The 16,514-nt window shown below is 41.7% G+C and overlaps 1 non-coding gene across 1 annotated transcript; it reads right to left on the reverse strand.

Annotated features, from left to right (window-relative positions):
* Positions 1-8,321: 8,321 nt before the first annotated feature.
* On the reverse strand, positions 8,322-8,396 carry Trnat-ugu (transfer RNA threonine (anticodon UGU)). The gene has a single exon. It is a non-coding gene; the product is annotated as a tRNA-Thr (tRNA).
* Between the last annotated feature and the right edge of the window lie 8,118 nt (positions 8,397-16,514).

Here is a 16,514-nt window from a genome sequence, read left to right on the forward strand (position 1 = left end):
TACATTTCTCCACCCGATAGCGGAGGTCGAGAAATTTGCACCCCAGCTCTCCGCAGAATCGTCTGAGCCTCTGGTTTAAGCCTTCCACTCGGCTCCAAACCAGAGGACCGCGATCGGTTCTCGGAACGATACTACAAATAGTTAGCTCTGATTCCACCCCGCGAGCGAGGCTTTCCACCTTCACCAATTCCGCCAACCGCCTGTACGAACTGAGGATGACCTCTGAACCCAGACGGCAAGAGTCATTGGTGCCGACATGAGCAACAATTTGCAGTCGGGTGCACCCAGTGCTCTCTATCGCCGCCGGTAGGGCCTCCTCCACATCTCGGATGAGACCCCCCGGCAAGCAGACAGAGTGAACACTGGCCTTCTTCCCCGACCTTTCCGCTATTTCCCTAAGGAGCTCCATCACCCGCCTAACACCACAGCATCATCTGCAAAAAGCCTCAGAGACTTTCCGATGTCATCCACCAGGTCATTTATGAATATTGTGAATAGCAACGGTCCTATGACACTCCCCTGCGGCACACCTGAAATCACTCTTACTTCGGAAGACTTCTCTCCATTGAGAATGACATGCTGCGTTCTGTTATCTAGGAACTCCTCGATCCAAGCACACAACTGATCTGATAGTCCGTATGCTCTTACTTTGTTCATTAAACGACTGTGGGGAACTGTGTCAAACGCCTTGCGGAAGTCAAGAAACACGGCATCTACTTGTGAACCCGTGTCTAAGGCCCTCTGAGTCTCGTGGACGAATAGCGCGAGCTGGGTTTCACACGGCCGTCTTTTTCGAAACCCATGCTGATTCCTACAGAGTAGATTTCTAGTCTCCAGAAAAGGCATTATACTCGAACATAATACGTGTTCCAAAATTCTACAACTGATCGACGTTAGGGATATAGGTCTATAGTTCTGCACATCCGTTCGACGTCCCTTCTTGAAAACGGGGATGACCTGTGCCCTTTTCCAATCCTTTGGAACGCTTCGCTCTTCTAGAGACCTACGGTACACCGCTGCAAGAAGGGGGCAAGTTCCTTCGCGTATTCTGTGTAAAATCAAACTGGTATCCCATCAGGACCAGAGGCCTTTCCTCTTTTGAGCGATTTTAATTGTTTCTCTATCCCTCTGTCGTCTATTTCGATATCTACCATTTTGTCAACTGTGCGACTTCAAGAGAAGGAAGCACAGTGCAGTCTTCCTCTGTGAAACAGCTTTGGAAGAAGACATTTAGTATTTCGGCCTTTAGTCTGTCATCCTCTGTTTCAGTACCATTTTGGTCACAGAGTGTCTGGACATTTTGTTTTGATCCACCTACCGCTTTGACATAGGACCAAAATTTCTTAGGATTTTCTGCCAAGTCAGTACATAGAACTTTACTTTCGAATTCATTGAAAGCCTCTCGCATAGCCCTCCTTACACTACATTTCGCTTCGCGTAATTTTTGTTTGTCTGCAAGGCTTTGGCTATGTTTATGTTTGCTGTGAAGTTCCCTTTGCTTCCGCAGCAGTTTTCTAACTCGGTTGTTGTACCACGGTGGCTCTTTTCCATTTCTTACGATCTTCCTTGGCACATACTCATCTAACGCATATTGTTCGATGGTTTTGAACTTTGTCCACTGACCCTCAACACTATCTGTACTTGAGACAAAACTTTTGTGTTGAGCCGTCAGGTACTCTGTAATCTGCTTTTTGTCACTTTTGCTAAACAGAAAAATCTTATTACCTTTTTAATATTTCTATTTACGGCTGAAATCGTCGATGCAGTAACCGCTTTATGATCGCTGATTCCCTGTTCTGCATTAACTGATTCAAATAGTTCGGGTCTGTTTGTCACCAGAAGGTCTAATATATTATCGCCACGAGTCGGTTCTCTGTTTAACTGCTCAAGGTAGTTTTCAGATAAAGCACTTAAAAATATTTCAATGGATTCTTTGTCCCTGCCACCCGTTATGAACGTTTGAGTCTCCCAGTCTATATCCAGCAAAATTAAAATCTCCTCCCAGAACTATAACATTTCCCTAAGGGGCTCCATTACTAGCCTAACGTTGGAGCTCCCAATAACTAATAAACCCCTCCCCCCGTGTGCCTGCTCGGACCTTGCTGAAGGAGCAGCCACATGTCCATTCACAGGCAGAGCGGGCGATGCCACACGGCCAGCCTCCACATTGACCCTCCGCCTCGTGCGCCGCGAACGCCACTGAACCCGCCACTCCCCTTGGGGAGAGGGTGGCCCAACCGCGCCCGGTACCCGCGAAGATCTCTCGACAGCAGGGACAGTGGGTGAAGCATCTAATACCTGGGGTGCACCATGCGACGCACCAGACTCCCCACTGCCGCTACACTCCGAGGCAGCAGCCTGAAGACGGCTGACCGCGGCCATCAACACGCTCAGCTGTTCGCGAAGAGTGGCCAGCGTCCGTACACAGCAGTCACACATCCTATCCATCCTAAGGAATCAATTTACCGAAGAGACTTAATCAACTTTTAAGTAGACTGCTAATTCACTAAAGGCGATTGATTACTGACTAAACTGTGATTGCTAACCACTTCTTGTGGAAAACAATGAAAATAGCACTACCTGTCTCTGGACTGTATTCAAAACAAACACTAGCACTACTGGCACTATGGCTGACTACAAGGACTCTCTCTGACTGTATTCAAAACAAACACGAAATCTATGTAACACTATTACTAGCACTCGACAATTAAAGCTTCCTAAAAGCAAAAACACACGGAAGAAGAAGTGACAAGTAAGAAAAATAGAGTTAATACTTAAATTAAGGTAGCTCGCTGCACAGCAGACGTGAAGCAGCCGGCGGTTAGGGCGACACATGAACTTACAACAAAAAAGTAATAACAGATAGAAATACATGTTCATGAACCTGAGAGAAAATCAGTCCATAAGTTTAAGCAAACGCTATCAGCAGTACAATGAGAATCAGCTTAATTTTTCAATTAACTCCTCGACAGAATAAAAGGAGTGACCCATGAGGAAACACTCCAGTTTCGATTTGAAAGCGCGTGGATTACTGCTAAGATTTTTGAATTCGAGTGGCAGCTTATTGAAAATGGATGCAGCAGTGTACTCACACATTTTTGCACAAGAGTTAAGGAAGTCCGATCCAAATGGAGGTTTGATTTCTCCCGAGTATTAACCGAGTGAAAGCTGCTTATTGTTGGAAATAAACTAATATTGGTAACAAGAAACGACAATAAGGAATATACATATTGAGAGGCCAAGGTCAAAATACCCAGACTCCCTGAACAGAAGTCGACAAGAGGTTCGTGAACTCACACCACTTTTTGCCCGAACCTCCAGTTTCTGAGCCAAAAATATCCTTCTAGAATGGGAAGAGTTACCCAAAAACATAATACCATACGACATAAGTGAATGGAAATAAGCAAAGTAGACTAATTTACTTGTCGAAGTATCACTCACTTTCGGCACCGTTCCAATAGTGAAAATGGCAGTATTAAGTCTTTGAACAAGATCCTGAACGTGGGCTTTCCACGACATCTTACTATTTATTTGAACACCTAGGAATGTGAACCGTTCAGTTTCACCAATCATATGCCCATGCTGTGAAATTAAAACGTCAGGTTTTGTTGAATAGTGTGTTAGAAAATGTAAAAACTGAAGCTTACTGTGATTTAACGTTAGTTTATTTTCTACAAGCCATGGACTGAGGTCATGTACTGCACTACTTGAAACGGAGTCAATGTTGCACCCAACATCCTTTACTACCAAGCTAGTGTCATCAGCAAACAGAAATATTTTAGAGTTACCCGTAATACTTGAGGGCATATCATTTATATAAATAAGGAACTGGAGTGGCCCCAACACTGATCCCTGAGGAACCCCCTCCCCCTTGACAGTACACCACTCAGATCCCTCATCACACTGTATTACTTTCCCCCATTCCCGTAGATCGTTCCCTAATGATCTTCCTGAAACACTCTACAACTTCTGATTCTGTCAGTTCTTTCAGGTCCCATCTCCTTAAATTCCCACCTTTTTCCAGTTTCTTCAGTTTAATCTACAGTTCATAATCAATATATTGTGATCAGAGTCCACATTTGCCCCTGGAAATGTCTTACAATTTAAAATCTGGTTCCTAAATCTCTGTCTTACCATTATATAATATATATGAAATATTGCAGTATCTCCAGGTCCCTTCCACGTATACAGTCTTCTTTCATGATTTTTGAACCAAGTGTTAGCTATGATTAAGTTATGCTCTGGGCAAAAAACTACCAGGCGGCTTCCTCTTTCATTTTTTACCCCCATTCCATATTCACCTACTACGTTTCCTTTTCTTCCATTTCCTACTGTCGAATTCCAGTCACCCATTAATATTAAATTTTCATCTCCCATCACTATCCGAATGATTTCTTTTATCTCATCACACATTTCATCAATTTCTTCATCATCTGCGGTCTACTTTTACGACTTTGGTAGGCGTGGGATTCGTGGCTATCTTGGCCACAACAATGCGTTCACTATGCTGTTTGTAGTAGCTTACCCGCATTCCTATTTTTATTAATTATTAGACCTACTTATGCATTAGCTTCATATTAGCCTTCCTAATACTAAAATCTATATCCGATGTTAACAATGACGCCGGTGGATGGACTTTCAGGAAATTACTGACCGTCGAGAAAGTCACAAATATAACCGACAAGCTAATGGGCCCTTCACAGGAAAAGGTTTTTTGCCAGAAAACGGGGAAAATTGAAACCCAGCAAATGAGTAAAAAAATGTATATTCACTGACAAAAAAAATAGTGTACGCACACAACTTACACAACAATAGTCTGGGATTACTCTATTACGTAATACAGTTTTTGTGATTGTATCTTGCAGCTTTAGTTATTTTTAATTAAAAGAGGCTTTAAAAGGACAGAAAGAACGTGTTGGACTACGCTACAGATCGTTCTGTTAGCACAGTCTTTACTTTGTAATCACTTTCGTTGACTTCGGCAACTCTCAACAGAAATCTCCAACCTAACCGAGACAATGTGCTACGATACAGCCGAGATCATGACAAGAGAATGGGCTACATCACACTCGAAGTAAATGTATATAGGTAAGGATCCCCATGACCTGTATACGTCTGTTATAAAAAATCTCCAAGCCACTCTCCTCAAATAGACCGCAATCTTCTCTTGACCTTCAACTGTTACTATTTCAGAATTAAAAACCACATTCAAAGAAAATTTGGCTACAAGGCACAAAACTAGAAAAATAAAAATAATAAAAGTGAGAACGTGAAACATGTTAGCAATAACCATAAACAGGAGATTTACAGGAAATATAATTGAGAAAGGAAATCATTAATGTTATCGACCGTTTAGGAACTCTAGGCTACGAAATGGATAAAACCACATATCGAATAAGTGGTGGAAGAGTTAGTGTGTTTTAAGATTAAATCCAAACAAGAATTAGAGAAAAATATATCGAAGCAAGGCCTCTATTACGAAAAATTGCTAAATCTCGAGACAAATTGTGTCCTTCTGTATTAGATGAAATGTTTTGGCCCCTAGTACGGATGAAACAGTATCTGCAGTATCAACAGGAACTTCGGACATGTGTTTCATATTTCATCCAAGCCTGCAGTCTATAAATATTTAAACAAAATACTAAAACAAAATACCACTACCGGGGAATTACTTACGAAGTAGTTCTTGGTAAAGAAACACAGGACACAATTACGTATGTAGGCTTAATACGAACTACAACTGTGTTTATAAATCGCTATAGTTGCCTTGGACTAACGACGAGCAAATATCAATATAACCTGTACGCTTTTCAAAGCTGTTATCCATGAAAAAGCCAAACTACGTATCGTGAATAAAATACAATTTAACACCGAAACAATGACATTAGCTGACAATGGGCACAGACTTTAGTCAATGGGCACTGTTGAAAATTTGTGCCAGACCAGGATTAGCACCCGAGTCCCCTGGTTACGAGGGAGAGGCATTGATCACTGTGTCCGAATTACACAGTGGTCAACAGAATAGCACGAACTGCCCGAGCATGCCGTTCTTTAGATCCAAATTCTCAATTTCTCCATAGACTGCTAATGCACTGCTCCTTGAACATAATCCTCCTCCCTTTAATTATACAGTACATGGCCAAAAAAACAGACACCGAATATATGCAAACTTGGCCTTACGAACATTGCAGACGTCGTCTATGCAACACACGTCAAACTTCAAAGAATTTACCAATTCGTTGCATTGTTTACTATAGACCACAAATCAAGTAACGTAAAAAAAGCACTGCGTCTATTGAGATCATGATTCAGAGTTAAAAAAAACTAATAAGTCGCCTACATATTACAGTTGCTGCCGAAAGAGGAGAACCATTATTTTCCCACAAAAGGAAATATAGTTAAAATTACGCTTCTATTTCGGTTAGTTTATGCGGTTACTAAAATTTGCCGTGAAAGTTACATAGTGGACTCTACCCTCCCCCCACCAGAAACGTAGTTATCGTGGCTGTTGTGAGACTTATGTACACAATTAGAGAAAGTGTGTTAAATGTGGCGCGGACGGAAACGCTAGGCTACGCTACAGGGCAATCTGCTCGCTCAACGTTTAGTCGGCATTCATAATCGTTGGCGTAAACAACTCTCAATCAAATTACCACCTTCCAACCTAACTTAGATCTCGGGCTACACTACCAATCGGCCTGTCATCACAACCAAAAATTCATTGAGGGGGGTGGGGGGATTTCCTGTAGCTCTCTCTAATGTATCTCTAGGCAAAACTGCCAGTTTTGTCAGACTCAACAGCAAGATTTACCAATGGTAAACACTTTTGAGACGGCTCGTAATTTTAGAATAGTCCTCTTCGTCTTACTTGGCATAAATTGTTCGCTGGCGTCCCAGCAGCTAGCTCCCTCAGTGTCTGCTGTTGTCCTAGCAGACCGAACGCACCGCACATCCGATACCTTCGGAACCACTCACTGGCCAGTTAGCAACTGAGCGGAACACTGTTTACATCGTGAAAGGAAAACTATGCAAAGATGTACACTTAAATGGCACGACTGAGTAGCACACACACAGTAATATCTGAGGAATGTCCTTCGACACGCGCAGAACGAAAGTCTTCTCGCGAACGTACAGCGTCTCTGAAAAAAAATCTCGTGACTATATTCCGGCGTTACGGCCAGGTTCTCATACAAATGAGCAAAAAAGGGTACATTTGAAATTCTTTTTGAGACAATGAAAATACATTCGAAAGATCTGTTTGGGAATTACGAGTGATAATACTATGAGCTTAATTTTAGATTTTCAATAAAAAATGGCGCCCGTAATTATGATTTGATCAAGGGCCTGCGAGACTGGAGTACGCAGAGCGCGTGCAGTGTGGCACCTCATATGTTACCCGAATTCAAAAATGGGTAACATCAGTTGATACTACATTATTCCTCTGAAATTGAAAATGGATAACATCAGTCGATAAAACATAAAATTTATGGGAGCGTATACCTAACCGCAATGAAACAACCTTAAATTTAACGATACAGTGCTAATTCGAACTTTGAGTTCGATTTTTGAGGGTTTGTTTCACTCCTTATGCCTACACAAAAATTAGTTAATATTAACAAATGTCATATTATAGCTATAAGTTCCTAAGAAAAGTGTTTACTTTTAGGGGTCAGAGGTAGATGTTAAGAGAACGAACCACTTTTAATTTATGCTGCATGCCGTTCTGAGAAAATAGTTACCCGAAAAAAATGTGTTCAAAGTTTAGGGAAAACATTTAGTTATATTATTACTTCGATTTGCATGAACTGAGTGTTACATATATATTTTTAATGTCGCTGAAAACGAATCTGAAGTCAGATTTTCAATATTCAAAACAGCTAATCCAATACGGAGGGCAACCGATTATGTTTTGACCAATTTTTACCAAAAATGTATTTTCGTTATTTACGTTTAGTCTGCAAGTCAAGGAGTATTTATCAACCCTTCCTCTACCTCTGATTGTTCCTAGACAGCAACTTCCTGTTCTTCTTGGCAGGAAAAGCCGATCTGTCAAAGCTGGATATGCAGCACTCGGCAGCCTGCACTTGATATTCGTCCGTATTTTCGGTGAGTATGTTTGCATGCATTCTGCAGTATGAATCATTTTGAGCACGTGCGACACGGGACGAGTTATCATCTACATCTATATGGATACCCTGCAAAACACATTTAAGTGCCTGGCAAAGGGTTCATCGAATCACCTTCACAACTGATAATTAATTGAAACCCTCAGCTGCCGACAGGTGTTGTTGATATACTTCGATGGGGACAGCTGAAAAGTGTGCCCCTACTGGGACTCGAACCCAGAATCTCCTGCTTACAAGGCAGACGCTCAATCCATCTGAGCCATCGAGGGCACACATGAACAGCACGACTGCAGGAATTTATCCCTCGCACGCTTCCCGTGAGACTCACATCCCCAACCGTCCACAATCCGCATACGTAATGTACTTAATAGGTATTTGTCCATCCACTCATTACTGGCTCACACTAAGGTGACGATTCCCGTAAGAGTTCCGGCAACCTGTGCGCATTCGCACAGACGAAGGTCAATGGCTGGGTAACGTTTAACCATAGATATGAAGATAGTAACTGCTCTCGAAAGAACAGGCGCCACTGACGACCTTGCAACTCTTCTAGAATACATGATAGACCGGCCGATGTGGCCGAGCGGTTGTAGGCGCTTCAGTCGGGAGCCACGCGACCGCTACGGTCGCAGGTTCAAATCCTGCCTCGAGCATGGGTGTGTGTGATGTCCTTAATTTAGTTAGGTTTAAGTCGTTCTAAGTTCTAGGAAACTGATGACCTCAGATGTTAAGTCCCAAAGTGCTCAGAGCCATTTGAACCATCAGTCCCTATGTTTACACACTACTTACAGTAACTTATGCTAAGGACAACACACACACAACCATGCCCGAGGGAGGACTCGAACCTCCAACAGGGGGAGCCGCGCGAACCGTGACAAGGCGTTGGACACATGGCGGGTACCCCGCGCGGCTCATGGCAGCCGTGACACTGCTTCAAACAATGGACTGTAGAAACTTTTGTAAAGCACGGATTAAAAAAAAAAAACTTTCTGTTCCAAGAGTCTAGACAAGTACACCTTTAAAAAATGCAACTACAAAGAAATTGAATTTTCGAACGTTTTGAATGAGAACCTGTCCTTATGGAACACTGTTGATCAAATGTCACAGGGATTATATACTCAGGTTTCACATGTGGATTAACACTTTCTAATCAATATCCGGAATGAGCAGGGCTTAAAACTTTGAAGAGTTAAATTTCAAGGGCCGTTCTCTTGTATGCAAATAGTTTCACAGTAGAAATTTCTCTAGTTTTATTTATTAATTAATTTATTTATTTTTTGCTGTAGGTAAAGAAGGATAGCATTGTGAGGAGGGGGAATGGGGGGGGGGGAGGAATCTTGCATCTCCCACCTTGGAATTCTCAGTACAGAATTTTTATTCATTACGAGATTCTTAGCCACTTGCAGAAGTGATTTCGAGTGATTCTGCAAAACTTTTCCTTTAGCCAATCGTAGCAACTATAGGATTCCGTTCCTGCTGCATGACATGTCTCGGAACTTAAACTGACCAACTCATTTGCATAAAGAGCTAGCTTATCATCCGCTTCTTTACTTGCGTAGACCGTTCATGGTCTGCAAAGAATTTTTTTCTTTAATCGTTTTTTTATGTCTTTTATAAACTGCAACACTTTCTAAACTTTCTAAACTTAGCGCCGTTGAAGCATGGTCTTTTACTGAATGATCAAAAAGCAATGCTGACAGCTGGAGTCCAAGGTTTTTGTTAATCAAGCCGTTTGTATTCTTGTGGTGATATCTCCGTACAGTCTTTCATTCCCTAACGCATATTTCTTTATATCTAATTGAGAAGTGAAATACCGGTTTTCATAGATGCAGATTTAAAATATTTTAATATAACGCAATAAATATTTCATTAAAATTTTCATCCCCTTATGCTCGAAGTTCCAAAACCAGAAAAACACGTAGTTTTTAAAAATTGTAACATATTAGCCGAATACGAATTGTCAGATATATTTAGCAATCCTTTCATAATGAACCATTTTCTGAAACATCTCACACCCTTTAGGGGTTGGGTTTTCAAAAACAATTAAACACGTATTCTTCTATTTAGAGCCGAGGAGCCAAATTCAAATCTTCATCCATTTAATTCTAAAAATGCTTTCATAGTGAAATATTTCATAAAACATTACACCCCCTATTTCACTCTATTAGTGAGTTAAATTTCCAAAAGCAACGAAACACATTTTTTTTACATCCAACCGAGATGTCAAATACCTATTTTCATAGATGTAGCTATAAAAATGCTTCAGTAGTTCTTTAATAATGATTTATTTTCAAAAAACCTTCACTAATTATTTTATCCCCCAATGGAAGAATTTCGGAAAATGCTAAAAACCTGTTTCTTTTTTGTATCTGACTGAGACACCAAATGTCAATTTTCGTAGTTTTGTAGTTATAGCTTCAATAGGGACATAGGGACATATTTAAAAAAAAAAGACTTTCAACCCATGTTTCACCCCCATAGGAGTGAAATTTCGAACAATCTCTTCTTAAATGATGCTTTCAGCGTAAGATTTACACCTTCATCAAATTTCAAGTCCGTATACTTTGCAGGTTGGGCTGGAAGGCTATGGGTCAGTGAAACCTGTGCCCCTATTGCACCTTCTTGGAGGTTGTAGTTCCAAAAACAGTGAAACACGTAGTTTTCTATAACACAATATTCATAGATTTCGCTTTAAAAACTCTTTCGCACTGAAATACTTTCATAAAACATTACATCCTATATTCCACCCTCTTAATCGTTGAATGTATCAAAAACAGGTTTTCATATATTTCATGAAACATTTCATCCTCTGTGATATGGGGTATGGTAGTGACACACCAAAATCACAATAGTAATCCGTTGTAATTGCTACATATTTTATTACAATCAAAAGCATTATAAAATCACAAGGCCAGATCAGTTGGACAAATAATAAATAAATTTCGTTAAGTGGAACGAGACCCGTAAAACTTGAAATTTGAATATGACTAGGTATATATACTTAGGTAAAGCTTTACTTAAATAGCACAAATGTCCATAAAATTCATAGCAGAACTCTCACTACTTGCAATCAGGGGAGAAACAGATTAAGCGTAAGAATACAGATATTTAACGTTCGGCTTGCCAACTTTCCTAAACAAAACTGTATAAAAATGACTAAAACAATTAAGGGGGTCCTTTAATTTTGACTAAACGGACCTTCAAATTTACTTACTCAGTTGATTAATCAACAATATTCTTGGAATGATTACAACTAGAACATGACTATATGACAATACCCTTAAAATAAGGTTGCTTCAATATTTCGTGTGAATTGGCGATAGACGCGAGCAGACCAAGGATTCAAATCAATACAAGAGATCCACGAGGCAGAGAATGACATAGAAATATACTCAACATGGCAATGCAATTGAACTTTGGATGCTATAGTTCAGCACCGGAAAGATGGAATCACGCAAAAGTGACAACATAACCCAAGATGTAAAGGAGAGGACATGGCCTCAAATATCTCTCTGCCGCCGTGGTGCTCTGCTCCCAGTATGCTAGCGTCGACCGCTGCCAGTTATCTCTAACACAACACACATCAAGAGCAGACAATTTTCTGAGACATAAACTACACAACCCTATCTGGAGAACAGGTGAGCAATACAACTGGACTGAAACCAATGAGCCTCCGTGAGTTACTTGGCCAGTGCCAGCCCTCAAACTTTGATTAATAAGATCGCTAAAAATCATACCGAAGTTAATATGACGAGACTTATCTCCAGGTTCGCCATATTAGTGGCAGAGACAATGAATTGGCGACGCTCTTATCCGTATGTTCGCGGCAGAGTCTGGGGAAGGCAAGGGCCACGTGGAGCCGGATCTGGGGGTCAATTTCCTTCTCTCCGAGACACCCGGCTTCTTCTGCGACTTAGCCGGCAAACAGGCCGAGGACCCCGGGTGGGGACCGATTCGGCAGCAGTTGGCGGATGGCGAGGTCTTCGGGGGGTGGGGTGGGGGGGGGGGTGTCTTGTGTAAAGGGGAAGACAACCGTGGTGAAGGGAAGGTCTGTATTCCACAGGAACGAGTTAGCATGGCACTCAGATATTTCCACGATTCGGCGGTAGGGGATCATTTGGGGTTCTACAAGACCTTGAACAGAGTTCGGGAACACATGTTTTGGCCCAACCTATATGGCGATGGCATGCGATTTGTTGGCAACTGTGTCCAGTGTAAGCGCGGTAAGCCCGATGTTGGGCCGCACAGAGAACTACTACAGACGGTTAGCGAGCAGTGTCCTCTGGACCGCGACTCAAAGATCGAAACATCGATCGACGGAAACTGGCGCCAGAAACGCACCAGCTCACTCTATTTCATCCCCTTAGGGGTTGAACTTCCAAAAACACGAAAATACGTATTTTCTTATTTGTAACCTTGAAGTCAAATACCAATTTTCGTAGATATAGCCTTAAAAATACTTCCATAGTCCTTCCATAATTTTTTATCTCAAGATAAAATGTTCACCTACTATTTCACCTCATAGAGGTTAAATTCCCAATAATACTGGAACACATATTTCTTTATTTCTGACCTAGAAACCAGATACAAATTTTCGTCTGCCTAGCTTCAAAATTACCTTAATAGCTACATGTTTCAAAAATCCTTTCATTTCCTGTGTATCCCCCTTAGAGGTGGAATTTCGAAATATGCAGTATAAGCGGTATAAGATCAACAACCTTTCCAAACCTCAAGGTTTATTTTCCTTGGCGGTCTGGACTGTGTGAATTTCATAGTAATGGCCTCCACACACACACACACACACGCACGCACACACACACACACACACACACACACACACCACTAACAATGCCACCACCACCTCCTGGGGAAATTTCTGCAGACGCCCTTGTTCCACTGCAGTCATATTTTGCCGGCGACCTACATTTAGCAGCGTGGGAGGGATAGTGTCGTGCAACAGACAGTATACTCAGTAGACAACGAACTGTTCGTTGTGAAATCAGGGACATAGGAACCGAGACTGACACAGAAGGTGCTGAAGGTGAAGCACACTAGACTCGTGTCTACCACGGCTTCAAATAGTATCGATTTACTATGAACGGAAGTTCCGAAAAGTGAGCAAGTAATTTTACAGTAAATTCAGTACCGATGGTGAGGATAAACAACGAAAAAAAATTCCTATAATATTTCAGAAATAATGAAACATTGCACTCAAGTCGCGCGGCAGAAAACGCAATGGATATGCTTGCACTTAAGACGGAAGGCCCCACGTGCTTACGCAGGCTTACGACAGATCGCAAAATTCGTCAGTAGGCGTAAGCCAACCTCTTGTGCTGCCATCTGTTATTGATGCCAGGCATCAAGGTCTCAGTAGTACGACCATCCACTGGAGAGTAGTTGCTTTATAAGTACTCCGTCTTCAGGCCACGAGTGACCTACTGGGACAGCACCATCCGACCGCCGTGTCATCATCCGTGGAGGATGTGAACAGGAGGGGCGGGGATCAGCACACTGTTCTCCCGGTCGTTATGATGGTTTTCTTTGACCGGAGCCGCTACTATTGGGTCGAGTAGCTCCTCGATTGGCATCATGAGGCGGCCTGGATGATCACCCATCCAAGTGCCTTCAACGCCCGACAACGCACTTAACTTCGGTGATCTCACGTGAACCGATGCAACCTCCGCGGCAAGGCCGTTGCCGCAGATATTTTACAGTAGTTGCTTACGTTTCATAATTATCTAGTTTACGGGGAAAATGTAAAAAAGGCGATTGTCACCGAAGCTACAAGTAATCTGAATTTCTGGTTAGTTATCAAGTGGTCTTATGTGCAAGCCTGATTTTTTCATCCTTTGCGGTGGGAATGATTCAAACCCGTCATGTTCTTTTTATGAGGTGTTCTATTTATTTTGCACACAATGATCGTTTGTAGTTGTGTTGAGTTACCACCTTGATAAATTTTTGGATGGCGCACGTATCATAACTGAGATCTGCGCTTGCGCTTAATGGCTGAAGGTCAATTAGCGTAATGAGTAGTAGCGAATGTTATAGTAACATGTTTGTAAATTATTTCAGGTAAATTACCTTAGTAGTGTAATATTATCAGTATACCAGTACAGTATGTGGGCCAATTACGTTAGTCATGGAATACTATCCGTATAAGACTATGTCACCTTGATGTCCCGGAATTTGCTTCAATTTTGGAATTCACGAAAGAACTGGAAATTTTCCTTTACACAGCTTTCCATATAATTTCTATTACAGTGATTCAGTCTTGTCTGTCACTCGACTTTTCTGACTGTGAAATAAATTCTATCGCTCATGTGCTTATTACCTCTTCGTGTTTCCATTTGCCGATATTGCGCATAAACACATACATATCTCAACGTTGCTATGTACATTGATGGAACGACACACTTTTCTGTGGCGACACTGCAGTTTAGAGATAGAAAAACCGATCAGTTAAAACGACATGGGTATTTTAGTTCTGAATAACCGATGTCTTTCGGTATTTGTTTGCTCTCGGTTATAACAAGTATCTTTTTATATTTTCCTGATAACCACGTAAAAACAGATATACCAATTAGCCACAGTTGTCGTAGTAAAATTTTTAGTTTTCAAATAAACCTTTTTAAAAAAAGACGAGTAATTTTTATTCGTAAGATTTCCATAGCTCTGAGATACTGCGTTATTACAGAAAAAATGGGAAAAGTGATGTATGCCACTTTAATAACACTGCTGATAGAAACGAGCAACAAGTGAATTGGTCCAACATTGCCGAGACAATACTGTGCCTGTTATACAAGCAGTGCGCGAGAATGGACGCAGTTTCTCGCTGTTGTCGAACGTCAGTTGTAACACAGAATGGCACCATCTGGAAGCCTGGAAGTATTTTACGATATGCAGTACGAGTGAAGCACAATGGTCGATTAGGTCGACTTGCGACATCATACAAGGAAAAAAGTTAAAATTTTACAAATCATTCATAGTTCGGGATAAAAATAGAAAGTGCCTGATCTGCTGCCTGTGTCTACGTTATCTGCTTTTAGCCGTTAACAGAGAAATTAAAACGAAAAAGAGAGTTCTCCTGCCGCAGTTTTCACTCTTTATCGCTGGATTATACGTAATGCCCGCATAGTGCTGTGATAACCGATTTAAATATAATTTATGAGCAGAGTTCTAAAAACTAAAATCAGTAGGATAATACTGGCAGTTTTCTGTGGTATAGAAGTACTCGCTATATTTTGAGAGAAACAGCGAACAGCGGACAAAGTTTTATTGGACTATTTAATTTAAAGAAATTAGAATTATATTAATACCGTCAGTTGCTCACGGGCGTTGATAAATATCAACGTGGACAAGTGAAAATGTGTGCCACGACCGGGACTCGAACCCGGGATCTCTTGCTAAAATGACAGACGCTCTATGCATCTAGGCCACCGAGGGCACAGTGTATGGTTCGACTGCAGGGACTATCTCGCGCACGCCTCCTGCGAGACTCACATTCTTACCTTGAATGTCCATACACTACAGTCGTAGAGTCCCACTCCAACACACTCATTCCTCGTGGAAGACATGTCCATATCCATGTAAGTATATGGTTCTGGCAATACCAGCCATGACCTTCTTCTGTGAAGATGCACAAGTATTCCCCGAACTGTTACGGGACTTGGTAAGAATGTGTTCCACGAGTAATGAATCTGTTGGTGTGGGACACTACGAATGTAGTGCGTGGACATGGAAGGTGAGAATGTGAGTCTCGCGGGAAGCGTGCGCGAGATAGTACCTGCAGTCACACTATCGTTTGTGCCCTCGGTGGCTCAGATGGGCAGAGAGCCTGCCATGTAAGCAGGAGATCCCGGGTTCGAGTCCCAGACAGGCACACATTGTCACCTGTCCCCGTTGATATATATCGACACCCGTGAGCAGCTGACGGTATTAATATAATTCTAATTTCGTTCTGGACGGCTGCAGGTCATCATAAATGTATTTGTCGTTTTGATTCCATTTATCAAGAAACTGAGAAAGTAAAAATTTTTATCTTTGTTTGATTTCTACATTTACAAGAGGAAATAATGTAAATAAAATACTGAAAATCGGTTATTACAAGAACTGGTATTGTGACGGGCTTTAACAATTAGGTTAAAGTGAGGCTGGGAAACTGATAAGAGCCGAAAACCAGTTGTTTGAGCGATAACCGACATTCCCACTGCTGTTGTGAGTGGTAAGATTGACGCGCAAGGACATCTAGAACAGTTTCTCAGAAAGGTTACTGCAACTCTGATGTTCTCAAAATGAACGGGCCAGCCATTGGCGTCCGCGAGGGGGAAGGGGAGGGGGAGGGGAGGAGGTGGGGAGGGGAGGATAGGCAAAAGGGCACTTTCACCCGTC

The sequence above is a fragment of the Schistocerca gregaria genome, unplaced genomic scaffold (genome assembly GCF_023897955.1).
Source record: "Schistocerca gregaria isolate iqSchGreg1 unplaced genomic scaffold, iqSchGreg1.2 ptg000526l, whole genome shotgun sequence".
Lineage (NCBI taxonomy): Eukaryota > Metazoa > Arthropoda > Insecta > Orthoptera > Acrididae > Schistocerca > Schistocerca gregaria.